Below are 15,772 nucleotides of genomic sequence, written 5' to 3'. Positions count from 1 at the left end.
TCTTATAGTATACTGTAATTGTTTGTGAAAAATATGTGTGTATATGATACTTGAGAAAACATGTTACTTGTGGTAGATTTTGAAAAACTGATGAGTGTGATAGGTGTTATTCCTTTTAAATGAGCGTTCTTGTAAGTCACTGTGGTTTCTACGTTGTCAAAATTGTGTGAGCTGCTTTGACACCTCTCACTGTAGGCGATGACACTGACGGTTTCGTCGACTTTCGAACTATATATTTATGAGGTGCAAATTATGTAGAATGATATGTAGAACGAAATAATTTCATTTGAAAATAGCATATGGCTTTATTTTTATGAAAGGATATCCAATAGTAATCGGCAATAGATGAAGTACTTGTAGATGTTTCATTTCTGAGAAGTAGATTTGGCTGGGCTTTAAATTTTATAAAGGACAACAAATCAGAGGAGGCCGAAGGGTGCCATTAACTTAACCCAGGTGGCAAAAGGTGACATCAAAGCCAGGACAAAGTTCGCCGAACGATGTTGTCTGCACTGGACATGATCAGTGGATGCCTATTGCAAGACCACGCAATCTGCAGAGCAAGTGACGCGACGGTCATCCAGACAGCGGCAGAGGAATCGTTGGAGTTCTGGACGAAATGACAGCCGCTCCCACGTTCCTAAAGCGTTTTTCTGCAGTGAGGGTGTTGCAAAGTACAATAAAGATCCCAGAACGTTGACAACAATGAGCCTTGGGCGGAGAATGCGGAGAGGATGACACAAGACTGGCGACAGGATAGCAATATAACGGTGAAGGCTATGCAGGCCCTGTGAAAGCTACCGGTATTTAAGGCTCTATGCTCTCGGCAGACCATGGCAGGTGAGATGTGAGAATTCTATAAGTGTCAGACTATAATCTTCTCATCCCAAAAATATCTATACCTGACCTCTTATATATCAGTTAGGAACCTTAGGAGGGTCATAGGAATAAAAAAACCATGTTGTAAGACTATAATGTGGTGCTTTCAGGCATCGACATGACAGAGCAAAAATAAATTCCTTCCGTCAGCTGTAATTATCTGGGCACGAAATTGGTGGAACTACATTGGTTAGCTTGATTCGATGTAGTAGTTTTGGAAAATTATTGAGGTATGGGAGGACGCTCCAGGAGAACTTTCACTTGTCATTGGATGACTGCTCATGATACGCTAGGACTGGCTTTCGAAGAAAGGGCGAATGTTACGAGGGAAGACTGGGAGAACTAACTGCTGCTGGTGAGAGAATCACTTCGAATTCTGCTATCAGAATTCGGTGTGAGAAGTAGCCCCTTACTCTGCAGCTACAACTGGAGCATGATGTAAATTTTGTGTTAGATAGCTTTTCGGGATACACAATCATCCTGCGACAGAGTGGTCGCCAACAGCACACTGGCGGAAACACGACGGTGCTGTTAAAAAAAGGATAATATCTGCAATCGGCTTCGGGATGTATGGGCCGTAATGTACGCAGTAAACTCTAGAGTCTTAATGAGAAGTAGGAAGACGTCCTTCTGGCATGCATAATTTTAAGAACACAAATTTCGGCCTCACTCTCGTCAGTTCACGGAAACGGATTGGTTCGATAATAATGTAGGAACATACCTGTCGGTGCCTTGTCTTGAATTTCAGTCAACCTTAGTTACTTGTTCTCGTGAGAATCTGTTAGGGAATAAAATGTTATTGAAGCCTTTTTTGCTGTACTTCGATGGAACTACTGCTCTCGTCTATTGTGAGGATCTATAAGCAACAATAGAACTTACTATAACTTTGACTATCATTAATTACATATCTCATCTGATCACAGAATTAAATTTGAGTATTACTATTCCACTTCCATTATGGAGTCTGTAGGGTCATAATTTAGCGTTAATAAGAAATCCTTGTGTAATAGGTGATAGCTCACAGTCTTCATTGAACATCTACACAATAATACGGGTTAATTACATATAGCCGTAGGTATTGTGGTAGTACAGCACTGTTGAAGTGTTTGCGGTTCACTATTACTACTCACGTCCCCTGGAGTAACTGAACCAAATATATATATATATATATATATATATATATATATATATATATATATATATAGAATTCAGACGCCTGACTGTAACTAGAAAGTAATTACCTTCAATCACGACACTTCATCTGGTAATTTTCGCAGTAGTAAAACTGTACGTATAGTGGATATGTATGAAAATTAAGTGCACGTTTTCACTGAAATGCTCAACATTGAACTAACCTGCAGATAAATTCTCACCTTCCCTTCCTATTGCTTAGAGATCTCCTAATTTTTTTTGCATGTTTTGTGTAAGTATTAAACTGTATCTTTCCCTTAGTTAAAGCGCATTTCCGGATGTATTTCGCTTTGCATTCAATGTTAGAGCTTCAGTCGATTATAAAGCTCAGGAAAAATGTTTAAACGCCTCTGATCTCGCTGTAATTAGCGTAGTCACGGTTTCACGGTACTTGCTGTGGCCATTCTTAGGAGGCTTATGTTTGGCTCTACATTTTTCACTAAATATAGCATGTCGTATGATGAAAAGTAGCGTTTATCGTGAAAACTGAAATATATCTTCAGCTATCTTATATTTCATCTTTTTCAGCATTTACGTGATGACGTCACACAGTATTCCTACCTGGTATACGTCCCTTTGAAATATGTGAAACTTGTAGCAGGTAGGAATATTGTATGACTTGCTTGATCATCTACATCTACATCCATATGGATACTTTGCAAATCACATTTAAGTGCCTGGCAGAGGGTTCAGCGAACCACCTTTGCAATTCTCTATTACTCCGATCTCGTATAGCGCGCGGAAAGAATGAACACCTATATCTTTCCGTACAAGCTCTGATTTCCTTTATTTTATCATGATGATCGTTTCTCCCTATGTAGGTCGGCGCCAACAAAATATTTTCGCATTCGGAGGAGAAAGTTATTGACTGTAACTTCGTGAGAAGAATCTTCCGAAACGAAAAGCGTCTTTGTTTTAAATATGTCCAGCCCAAATCCTGTATCATTTCAGTAAAACTTCCTCCCCCATTTCGCGATAATACAAAACGTGCTGCCCTTCTTTGACGTTCTCCGTCAGTCCTATCTGGTAAGGATCCCACGCCGCGCAGCAGTATTCTAAAAGAGGACGGACAAGCGTAGTATAGGCAGTCTCCTTAGTAGATCTGTTACATTTTCTAAGTGTCCTGCCAATAAAACGCAATATTTGGTTAGCCTTCCCTACAAAATTTTCTACGTGTTGCTACCAATTTAAGTTGTTCGTAATTGTATTTCCTAGGTATTCAGTTGAATTCACGGCCTTTATATTTGACTGATTTATCGTGTAACCGAAGTGTAACGGACTCATTTTAGCACTAATTTGGATGACCTCACACTTATTTAGGGTCAATTACCAATTTCCGCTCCATACAGATATCTTTTCTAAACCGTTTTGCAGTTAATTTTGATCTTCTGTTGACTTTGTTAGTTGATAAACGACAGCGTCAACTGCAAACAACCTAAGACGTCTGCTCAAATTGTCTCCAAAATCGCTTATATAGATAAGGAACATCTAAGACCCTGTAACACTATCAGGGGGAACGCCAGGTGTCACTTCTGTTTCACTCGATCACTTTCCGTCAATTACCATGAACTGTGACCTCTCTGACAGGTCACGAAGAAATTGTTCAAATAGCTCTGAGCACTATGGGACTTAACATCTATGGTCATCAGTCCCCTTGAACTAAGAACTACTTAAACCTAACTAACCTAAGGACATCACACAACACCCAGTCATTACGAGGCAGAGAAAATCCCTGACCCCGCCGGGAATCGATTCTGGGAACCCTGGCACCGGAAGCGAGAACGCTACCGAACGACCACAAGCTGCGGATGATAGATCACGAATCCAGTCACATAACTGAGGCTATATTCCATAAGCATGTAATTTCACAACAAGCCTATTGTCTGGCGCAGTGTCAAAAGACTTCCGGAAAATCAGAAATAAGGAATCAATTTGAATTCCCTTGACAATACCACTCAACACTACGAGCGGGTAAAGAGCTAGTTGGCTTTCACAAGAACGATGTTTTCTAAATCTGTGTTGACTGAGTGTCATCAAACCGTTTTCTTCGAGGTAATTCATAATGTTCAAACACAATATATGTTCCGAAAATCTGCTGTATATCGACGTTAATGATACCGTCCTGTAATTTATTGGGTTACTCCTACAACCTTTCTTGAGTATTGGTGTGATCTGTGCAACTTTCCAGTCGTTGTACAGATCTTTTGTCGAACGGACGGTTGTATATGATAGTTAAGTAAGGTGCTAGTGCATCAGCATACTCTGAAAGGAACCTAATTGGTATAAAGTCTGAACACGAAAACTGACTTTTATTAAGTGATGTAAGATGCTTCACTACGAGGATATTTACTTCTACGCTACTCATGTTGGCAGCTGTTCTTGATTCGAATTCTGGAATATATACTTCGCCTGCTTTGGTGAAGGAATTTCTGAAAGCTGTGTTTAGTAACTCTGCTTTGGCAGCACTGTCTTTGATAGTATATCCATTGCTATTGCGGAGAGAAGGCGATGATTGTATTTTGCCGCTGTGATACTTCACACACGACCAAAATCTCTTTAAATTTTCTTCCGGATTTCGAGACAAAGTTTCGCTGTGGAAACTATTATAGGCATCTCGCTTTGAAGTCCACGTTATATTTCGAGCTTCTGTAAAAGATCGTCAGTCTTGGAGATTTTGCGTCTGTTTATATTTGGCATTTTGTTTTCGTCTTTTCTGCAACAGTGCTTTGAAACGTTTCGTGTACCAAGGAGGATCAGCTCCGTCGTTTGTTAATTTATTTGATATAAATATCTAAATTGCTGCCGATATAATTTTTTGAATTCAAGCCACAATAGGAGTGAACGTATATTGTTAATTTGGAAGGAGTGGAGATTGTCTCTCAGGAAGGAGTCAAATGAATATGTCTCTGCTTTTTTAATAGGTATAATATCCGTTAATTTCTCGCGGATTTTGGGGTTGCAATATTCATTCTCGCTACGACAACCCTGTGTTCACTACTCCCTGTATCCCTTTTGATGCTCGTTATTAACTCAGGATTATTTGTTGCTAAGAGTTCAAGTGTGTTTTCATAACCGTTTACCATTCGCGTGGGCTCATGAACTATGTTGTTGTTGTTGTGGTCTTCAGTCCTGAGACTGGTTTGATGCAGCTCTCCATGCTACTCTATCCTGTGCAAGCTTCTTCATCTCCCAGTACCTACTGCAGCCTAAATCCTTCTGAATCTGCTTAGTTTATTCATCTCTTGGTCTCCCACTACGATTTTTTCCCTCCACGCTGCCCTCCAATACTAAATTGGCGATCCCTCGATGTCTCAGAACATGTCCTACCATCGATCCCTTCTTCTGGTCACGTTGTGCCACAAACTCCTCTTCTCTCCAATTCTATTCAATACCTCCTCATTAGTTACGTGATCTACCCATCTAATCTTCAGTATTCTTCTGTAGCACCACATTTCGAAAGCTTCTATTCTCTTCTTGTCCAAACAATATATCGTCCATATTTCACTTCCATACATGGCTACACTCCATATTAATTCCCTCAGTATCACCCGAATTAATCCGACTACGTTCCATTATCCCCGTTTTGCTTTTGTTGATGTTCATCTTACATACTCCTTTCAAGACACTGTCCATTCCGTTCAACTGCTCTTCCAGGTCCTTTGCTGTCTCTGACAGAATTACAATGTCATCGGCGAACCTTAAAGTTTTTATTTCTTCTCCATGGACTTTAATACCTACTCCGAATTTTTCTTTTGTTTCCTTTACTGCTTGCTCAATATACAGATTGAATAACACTGGGGAGAGGCTGCAAACCTGTCTCACTCCCTTCCCAACCACTGCTTCCCTTTCATGCCCCTCGGCTCTTATAACTGCCATCTGGTTTCTGTACATATTGTAAATAGGCTTTCGCCCCATGTATTTTACCCCTCCCACCTTCAGAATTAGAAAGAGAGTATTCCAAACTAACAGGAACTACCTACTTCATTTTCTCGCGAAGGTAAAATTCTTCTAACAGCAAAAAACACGCCACCATCGTCTCTATCTAACCTACATTCTGGAAAACCGTTAGGTTCTTCGCAAAAATGACGACTCATTCTATCTCCGGCTTTAGACAGCTTTCAGTGTCTATAACGATTTGAGGAGCAGTTCTTTCTACTCTCCTGGAAATGGAAAAAAGAACACATTGACACCGGTGTGTCAGACCCACCATACTTGCTCCGGACACTGCGAGAGGGCTGTACAAGCAATGATCACACGCACGGCACAGCGGACACACCAGGAACCGCGGTGTTGGCCGTCGAATGACGCTAGCTGCGCAGCATTGGTGCACCGCCGCCGTCAGTGTCAGCCAGTTTGCCGTGGCATACGGAGCTCCATCGCAGTCTTTAACACTGGTAGCATGCCGCGACAGCGTGAACGTGAACCGTATGTGCAGTTGACGGACTTTGAGCGAGGGCGTATAGTGGGCATGCGGGAGACCGGGTGGACGTACCGCCGAATTGCTCAACACGTGAGGCGTGAGGTCTCCACAGTACATCGATGTTGTCGCCAGTGGTCGGCGGAAGGTGCACGTGCCCGTCGACCTGGGACCGGACCGAAGCGACGCACGGATGCACGCCAAGACCGTAGGATCCTACGCAGTGCCGTAGGGGACCGCACCGCCACTTCCCAGCAAATTAGGGACACTGTTGCTCCTGGGGTATCGGCGAGGACCATTCGCAACCGTCTCCATGAAGCTGGGCTACGGTCCCGCACACCGTTAGGCCGTCTTCCGCTCACGCCCCAACATCGTGCAGCCCGCCTCCAGTGGTGTCGCGACAGGCGTGAATGGAGGGACGAATGGAGACGTGTCGTCTTCAGCGATGAGAGTCGCTTCTGCCTCGGTGCCAATGATGGTCGTATGCGTGTTTGGCGCCGTGCTGGTGAGCGCCACAATCGGGACTGCATACGACCGAGGCGCACAGGGCCAACACCCGGCATCATGGTGTGGGGAGCGATCTTCTACACTGGCCGTACACCACTGGTGATCGTCGAGGGGACACTGAATAGTGCACGGTACATCCAAACCGTCATCGAACCCATCGTTCTACCATTCCTAGACCGGCAAGGGAACTTGCTGTTCCAACAGGACAATGCACGCCCGCATGTATCTCGTGCCACGCAACGTGCTCTACAAGGTGTAAGTCAACTACCCTGGCCAGCAAGATCTCCGGATCTGTCCCCCATTGAGCATGTTTGGGACTGGATGAAGCGTCGTCTCACGCGGTCTGCACGTCCAGCACGAACGCTGGTCCAACTGAGGCGCCAGGTGGAAATGGCATGGCAAGCCGTTCCACAGGACTACATCCAGCATCTCTACGATCGTCTCCATGGGAGAATAGCAGCTTGCATTGCTACGAAAGGTGGATATACACTGTACTAGTGCCGACATTGTGTGTGCTCTGTTGCCTGTGTCTATGTGCCTGTGGTTCTGTCAGTGTGATCATGTGATGTATCTGACCCCAGGAATGTGTCAATAAAGTTTCCCCTTCCTGGGACAATGAATTCACGGTGTTCTTATTTCAATTTCCAGGAGTGTATTAGCGCTTGGAGCTCTGGTACTTTCCAAACACAGCTTCAACAATTTACTTCCGATGATTCCCGTATCAACGTTCTTATTGTGTTTGGCCTGCACCCTTTGTGACTGAAGCCCTTTTTTTTTTTTCTAGGATATGTCACACGATTGTTTTGTATTGAATCTCTTCTGTAGACTGATTACATTTCACAAATACTTCACCAATGAATCTATTATGCCGCCTGCTCAACCTATGACTGATACTATGGGGGGAACTTTTTTCATGTTGTTGTTGTGGTCTTCAGTCCAGAAACTGGTTTGATGCAGCTCTCCATGCTACTCTATCCTGTGCAAGCTTCTTCATCTCCTAGTACCGACTGCAACCTACATCCTTCGGAATCTGTTTAGTGTATTCATCTCTTAGTGTCTCTCTTCAATTTTTACCCTACACGCTGCAGTCCAATACTAAGTTAGTGATCCCTTGATGGCTCAGAATATTTAATACCAACCGATCCCTTCTTCTAGTCAAGTTGTGCCACAAACTGCTCTTCTCCCCAATCCTGTTCAATACCTCCTCATTAGTTATATGATCTACCCATCTTAACTTCAGCATTCTTCTGTAGCTGTGTAAACTAGTTATCGTCCATGTTTCACTTCCATACATGGCTACGCTCCATACGAATACTTTCGGAAACGAATTCCTGACACTTAAATCTATACTCGATGCTAACAAATTTATCTTGAATGAGATTTTCACGCTGCAGCGGAGTGTGCGCTGATACGAAACTTCCTGGCAGATTAAAACTGTGTGCCCGGCCGAGTCTCGAACTCGGGACCTTTGCCTTTCCCGGGCAAGTGCTCTACCATCTGAGTTTCATATCAGCGCACACTCCACTGCAGAGTGAAAATCCCATTCTGGAAACATCCCCCAGGCTGTGGCTAAGCCATGTCTCCGCAGTATCTTTTCTTTCAGGAGTGCTAGTTCTGTAAGATTCGCAGGAGAGCTTCTGTAAAGTTTGGAAGGTAGGAGACGAGATACTGGCACAAGTAAAGCTGTGAGCACCGGGCGTGAGTCGTGCTTCGGTAGCTCAGATGGTAGAGCACTTGCCCGCGAAAGGCAAAGGTCCCGATTTCGAGTCTCGGTCGGGCACACAGTTTTAATCTGACAGGAAGTTTCAAATTTATCCTTTTCAGAAACGCTTTCCTTGCGATTGCCAGTACACATTTTATATGCTCTCTACTTCGACCATTATCAGTTATTTTGCTCCCAAAAATAGCAAAACTCCTTAACTACTTTAAGTGTCTCATTTCCTAATCTAATTCCCTCAGCATCACGTCGACCTAATTCGACTACATTCCATTATCCTCGTTTTGATTTTGTTGATGTTCACCTTATATCTTCCTTTCAAGACACTACCCATTCCGTTCAACTGCTCTTCTAAATCCTTTGCTGTCTCTGACAGAATTACAATGTCATCGGCGAACCTCAAAGTTTTTATTTCTTTTCCATGGATTTTAATACCTACGCCGAATTTTTCTTTTGTTTCCTTTACTGATTGCTCAATAAACAGTTTGAATGACATTGGGGATAGGCTACAACCGCTGCTTCCCTTTCATACCTTTCTACTCTTATAACTGCCATGTGGCTTCAGTACAAACTGTAAACAGCCTTTCGCTCCCTGTTTCTTACCCCTGCTACCTCCACAATTTGGAAGAGAGTATTCCAGTCAACATTGTCAAAAGGTTTCTCTAAGTCTGCAATTGCTAGAAATGTAGGCTTGCCTTTCCCTAATCTATTTTCTAAGATAAGTCGTAGGGTCAGTATTGCCTTACGTGTTCCAACATTTCTACAGAATCCAAACTGGTCTTCTCCGAGGTCGGCTTCTACCAGTTTCTCCAGTCCTCTTTAAAGAATTCGTGTTAGTATTTTGCAGCATGACTTATTAAACTGATAGTTCGGTAATTTTCACATCTGTCAACACCTGCTTTCTTTGGGATTGGGATTATTATATTCTTCTTGAAGTCTGAGGGTATTTCGCCTGTCTCATACATTTTACTCACCACATGTAGAGTTTTGTCAGGCTATCAGTAGCTGTAATGGAATGTTGTCTGCTCCCGGGGCCTTGTTTCAACTTAGGTCTTCCAGTGCTCTGTCAAACTCTTCACGCAGTTCATATTTCCCATTTAATCTTCATCTACATCCTCTTCCATTTCCATAATATTGTTCTCAAGTACATCCCCCAAGTATAGAGACTCTGTATACTCCTTCCACCTTTCTGCTTTCCCTTCTTTGCTTAGAATTGAATTTCCATCTGAGCCCTTGTTATTCATGCCAGTGGTTCTCTTCTCTGCAAAGGTCTCTTTAATTTTCCTGTAGTTAGTATCTATCTTATCCCTAGTGATATACGCCTCTACATTTCTCCTCCAGCCTTCCCTGCTTAGCATTTTGCACTTCCTGTCGATCTCATTTTTGAGACGTTTGTATTCCTTTTTGCCTGATTCATTTACTGCATTTTTGTATTTTCTCCTTTCATCGATTAAATTCAATATCTCTTCTGTTACCCAAGGATTTCTATTAGCCTTTGTCTTTCTACCTACTTGATCCACTGCTGCCTTGACTACTTCATCCCTCAAAGCTACCCATTCTTCTTCTACTGTATTTATTTTCCCCATTCCTGTCAATTATCCCGGCCCCATCTGCTTAAATTCGCACCTTTTTGCCGTTTCTTCAGTTTTCATCTACAGTTCATAACCAATAGATTGTGGTCAGAATCCACATCTGTCCTTGGAAATGTCTTACAATTTAAAACATGGTTCCTAAATCTCTGTCTTACCATTATATAATATATCTGAAACCTTCCAGTATCTCCAGGCTTCCTCCATGTATACAACCTCCTTTCATGATTCTTGAACCAAGTGTTAACTATGATTAGGTTATGCTCTCTGAAAATTCTACCGGGCGGCTTGCTCTTTCATTCCTTACCCCCATTCCATATTCACCTACTACGTTTCTTTCTCTTCCTTTTCCTGCTATCGAATTCCCCAGTCCCTCGAGACTATTCAATTTTCGTCTCCATACACTATCTGAATAATTTCTTTTATCTCAACATACATTTCATGAACCTCTTCGTCATCTGCGGAGCTAGTTCACCTATAAACTTGTACTACTGTGGAAGACGTGGTGCTCGTATGTATCTTGGCCACAATAACGCGTTCACGATGCTGTTTGAAGTAGCGTACCCGCGTTATTATTTTTTTATTCATTATTAAACCTACTCCTGCATTACCCTATTTGATTTTGTGTTTATAACATTCTATTCACCTGACCAGAACTCTTGTTCCTCATGTCACCGAACTTCACTAATTCCCACTATATCTAACTATAACCTATCCATTTCCCTTTTTAAATTTTCTAACCTACCTGCCCGATTAAGGGATCTGGTACTTCACGCTCCGGCCCGTAGAACGCCAGTTTTCTTTCTCCTGATAACAACATCCTCCTGAGTAGTCTCCGCCCGGAGATTCGAGTAGGGGACTATTTTACTTCCGGCATAGTTTACCCAAGAGAACGCCATCGTCATTTAACCATACAGTAAAGCTGCATGCCCTCAGAAAAAATTACGGCTTTAGTTTCCCCTTGCTTTCAGGCGTTCGCAGTAACAGTACAGCAAGGCCCTTTTGGTTAGTGTTACAAGGCCAGATCAGTCAATCATCCAGACTGTTGGCCCTGCAACTATTGAAAAGTCTGCTGCCCCTCTTCAGGAACCAAACGTTTGTCTAGCCTCTCAACAGATTCCCCTTTGTTTTGATAGCACCTATTTGTATCGCTGAGGCACTCAAACCTCCCCACCAACGGCAAGGTTCATGGTTAATGGGTGGTGGTGGGGGCTCACTCTTTCATATGCCTATAAATTGCTACATCGAAGCATCTGGAAAACCTGGGCAGCATCTGGAAAACCTGGGTCATTCCGTCTGTGACTCAGTGGTGTTGCGTCCATATGATACTGGTTTTGCACGTTTTATGAAGTTAATAATTTTATATTTCTGAACGTTTAAAACAAGTCACCAGTCTATGTACTACTCTCAAATCATGTTAAGAGTTTAGTGGACATTTGCGCAGTTTTTCTCCAGACAATCTATTATTATGGATACACGGATAATTCCATCATCTGCAAAAAGTTTTCCGGGCCATGGATATAACAGTCGAAAAAATGATCCTGTCGTAGCACAAAACAGACAGTGCAGAATTGGGAATATAAAGGAAGGGAACTGGGTTTTTGACTTATCTGACAGCTTTAAAGACGGTTGTATTAAAACATCTTGAAATTTTAACGATTTATTACTTCTTAGTATTAGTACTCATGTCACGTAATATAATGCATCGTGTCAAGTAACATGATATATGATGTCATCACTCCCATGATCGAATTCACCCACAAAAATTTTGTCCCCTGGGAACAACATATTTTAGCTACCACATGTATGCCATTCAGCCATATGATATTATATATTGTTTACTATGGTTGGGGATTCTTCTGGATTTTTGCCAGGGGATCAAGGAATTCAGTCTACAAATCCCAAGATGCAAGTGTGCCAACATGTTGCAGCTAAGATAGGTCATTGGGATTGCGGCGTTGGATTAACTCTTAGAAAATAGGGCATACGCCAAGACGTTTTGGTTTACATGTCTTTGGAGCCGCCACATAAAACTAAAAGTTTGTTCCCTTCTTTTACACGTTGAACTCTGCCCAGGACATATTCGCCTTTGTTTTGCCATGACAGGAGCCTTTTTCATTCAGGTTCCCATATCTACCATAATTCGACATTAAACTGTCATAGCTTGGCAACCGATGTAGATGTTGGTTGACTCAGGCGACGACGCCTCAGGTATAGGTTTCTTGATTGTCTTCCGAATAAATCTTCCATAAAGCAACAGGACGACAATTAATTATTTCACTGTGTTTTCTTTCATAATTTGAACCTAATCGCACAAGTTTGAAACATAAGCGGTGCACCCAAAAAACTGATAAAACGTTTTTATTTCTTATAAAATCCTAATTAAGCTAGATTTTTTTAAAGGAATGTTTCAATTACATCTTTATTTACTGTATTCCGTAGTTACGAGGTATTGGTGGGATGTATTGTTGAACTAGACAGCGACCTCGAAATGTGACCAACTGCTCGTCCACGGTCATGCACCGTCCTGGAATGTAGGCATCCTTAAGATCAATGTCCCATATCTCAAAAAATTCAATGACTGGGTTCACTTTATCACTTGACCTGTGGTCATGTTGGGATGCTGTGTTGTCAAAGCAGGCCGGCCGCTGTGACCGAGCTGTTGTAGGCGCTTCAGTCAGGAACCGCGCTGCTGCTACGGTTACAGGTTCGAGTCCTGCCTCGGGCATGGATGTGTGTGATGTCCTTAGGTTAGTTAGGTTTAAGTAGTTTTAAGTTCTAGGGGACTGATAACCTCAGATGTTAAGTCCCATAGTGCTCAGAGCCATTTGAACCATGACACGTCTATCAAGTTATTTCCGTCATTGGGTCTCCGTGTAAGATAACATACAAACGTATGTTTGCTAATAACCGATTCTTTGCGCAGTTAGCAATAAGCAAACAATAAAATGCTTCTTCAATGCTATGAAAAGCTTCGGCTGCACATGTGACCCTCTGCAGACCGGAGAAGGCTTGCCTACCACGGTTAAAGGTTAACAATATTCTCGGTAGAAATCTTTAATTCATAGAATTTGGCGACTGCTGTAGAGAGATTCTGAGCAAATATTTTTGTTGGGGCTGTGGAAACAGCGTCCTCCTAGGACAGGCGTTATGCGACCCAAGCGCGAGTTTTGTTGCCGCTTGGCGTCGCTCCCAGGGGACACGCGGATTCCCTGCCCTCCCCCGCCACGAGCTTTTCCCCCCCTCCCCACCTCTCTCCATCCACTCCCCTTCCCATCCGCTCTACCGCCGCGAAGGATTTATCCGCCGCACGTCGCGCAGGGGCGAGGCCCGGCACGCACGGCGTTCCCCTCATAATGCGGCACTCGCTGAAAAATTGCAGCGCTCCGCATCTGAGCCCGCATCTAGTTTGTGTACGGCAGCGGTGCTCGCGAATGTCCGACAAAAGATCCTGAATCAAGTAGCGCATGAATAAATGCTGAGGCTCGGCTGCCATTTTATTTTCTGGCCTTCCACAGGGGCTCTCTGCCACCTGGGGTAGTGGAGAACGCCAATTTACCAACCTCTTCTTGTGCTCTGCTCGATACACAAAACATAGAAGTGTTCCATTCGCCCCTTACCCACATCCTCGTCCTGTGTATGCTGTTTCTTCGTACTTCACCCAAACATGTAATGGTAAAGAGTTGAATGAATGTCTTTAAAATGTCCACTATTTTGTACTGAAGGACTGCAATAGGCAAACGGCGTTCTTTAAAAAAGAAAGAACGGGTGACATCAAAATTATTGATATAAATAGCGCATTTGGAGCATAGCTATGGCACTGTTTGTTAAGCAAAAAGTGGGTAGGAATGAAATAAAAGCGATCTGAACTCAATTACAAATATATATAGCACCACAGTGCATTTTGTTTCCACTGTTTTGACATTTTGGAGAGTGCAGCGCTTAACCCTAGCGATACCGAGACATTTTACATAACGCGCGTTACCAAGGAGGACGTACTTCGTTCTCATGCAAAAAAAATTCAAAAATTGGAAATGCTTTAATTGCTGTTGAATTACATTAACGACAGATTTTTGTAAAGAAGAAATGGTGTGTTAGTGGGGTCCAGAACCTGAAAATACCTTTCAATACACGCTTAGCAATATCAACGCACATGTACTACAGACTTCATGATCACAGCAAAAAAAAGAAGCAAATTTGATGCATTGTTTCATTCGTTGCTATAAATACAGGTTGCGTCAAAAAATGAATACACACTTGAACTGTCATAAACAATTTATTTCCCGTTCTACAAGGTTAAATATCTGTGAGAAAGTAATGTTATGTTTCTTAAACAGGTGGCAGCAGCTAAGTGACGATCCAGATCGCAGGTTAGAATTTTTTGAATGGGTTCAGGAGATGGTGAGACGTGAACCGGGATTCATGGGTAGTATAATTTGGTCGGATGAAGCCCAATTCAAACTCAATGGAACTGTCAATAGGCACAATTGTGTGTACTGGGCTGAAGATAATCCTCACGTTACAGTTCAAAAGGCTGCGAATTTGCCTGGTGTAAATGTGTGGTGTGCTTTGTCTGCAAGAGGACTCATTGGGCCTTTCTGCTTTGAATGTACTGTTACTGGAGAAACGTACCTAACAATGCTTGCTGACTCCATGTTCCCTGCCATTCGTGCATTATACGGTAACGATGAGTTTTATTTCCAACAAGATGACACCCCGCCGCACTGTCATAGGGACGTACGAGTATACCTGGATCACAATGTGCCAGGCCAGTGGTTAGGACGCAGGGGACCAATCGAGTTTCCTGCACGCTCTCCAGACCTCACGCCGCTGGATTTCTTCTTATGGTGCACAGTAAAAGATGAGGTGTACAAACGTAAACCACGTAACCTGAACACACTTTGGAATGGGGTTCAGGCGGTGCGCGCGGAAATCTCATTGGACACTTTGGTACGATGTGCGGAATCAGTTGTGACTCGTACACAGAAATGTATTGATGCTGAAGGCCACCAGTTTGAACATTAATCTCATTTGCAAAGTACATTTATTTTTCCAATTGGACCTTAAGCTTTCCGTTTCCAGAAATTTAACATTGTTGAACGGGAAATAAAGTTTCTATGAATCTTCAAATTGTACATACATTTTTTTGACGCACCCTGTAGAAACTGATGTGTAGGTAAGGTCTTGAACCTTAGACTTAAATTTTTGCCTTAAGTTTAACTGAGAAAATTAAAACATGTATGTTATCAGGTATAATAATAAATTAAAACAATAGTTATATTTCTGAAGACTTTAAATATAAAGTAAGTCATTAGATTAAAATATTTTCAAAGGATAGGCACTAAGCAACGCCTCCCCCCTCCTCCCTCCCATTGCTATTGCTAGGGTTTAGTTTGTGTATACGACATGTCTATTATTGCACAATATGTTAAACATTATTAGTGCTTATGGGTGGATGACCTGGTTTCATAC

Source organism: Schistocerca serialis, chromosome 5 (genome assembly GCF_023864345.2).
Source record: "Schistocerca serialis cubense isolate TAMUIC-IGC-003099 chromosome 5, iqSchSeri2.2, whole genome shotgun sequence".
NCBI lineage: Eukaryota > Metazoa > Arthropoda > Insecta > Orthoptera > Acrididae > Schistocerca > Schistocerca serialis.
Note: the sequence above shows the minus strand (reverse complement) of the source record.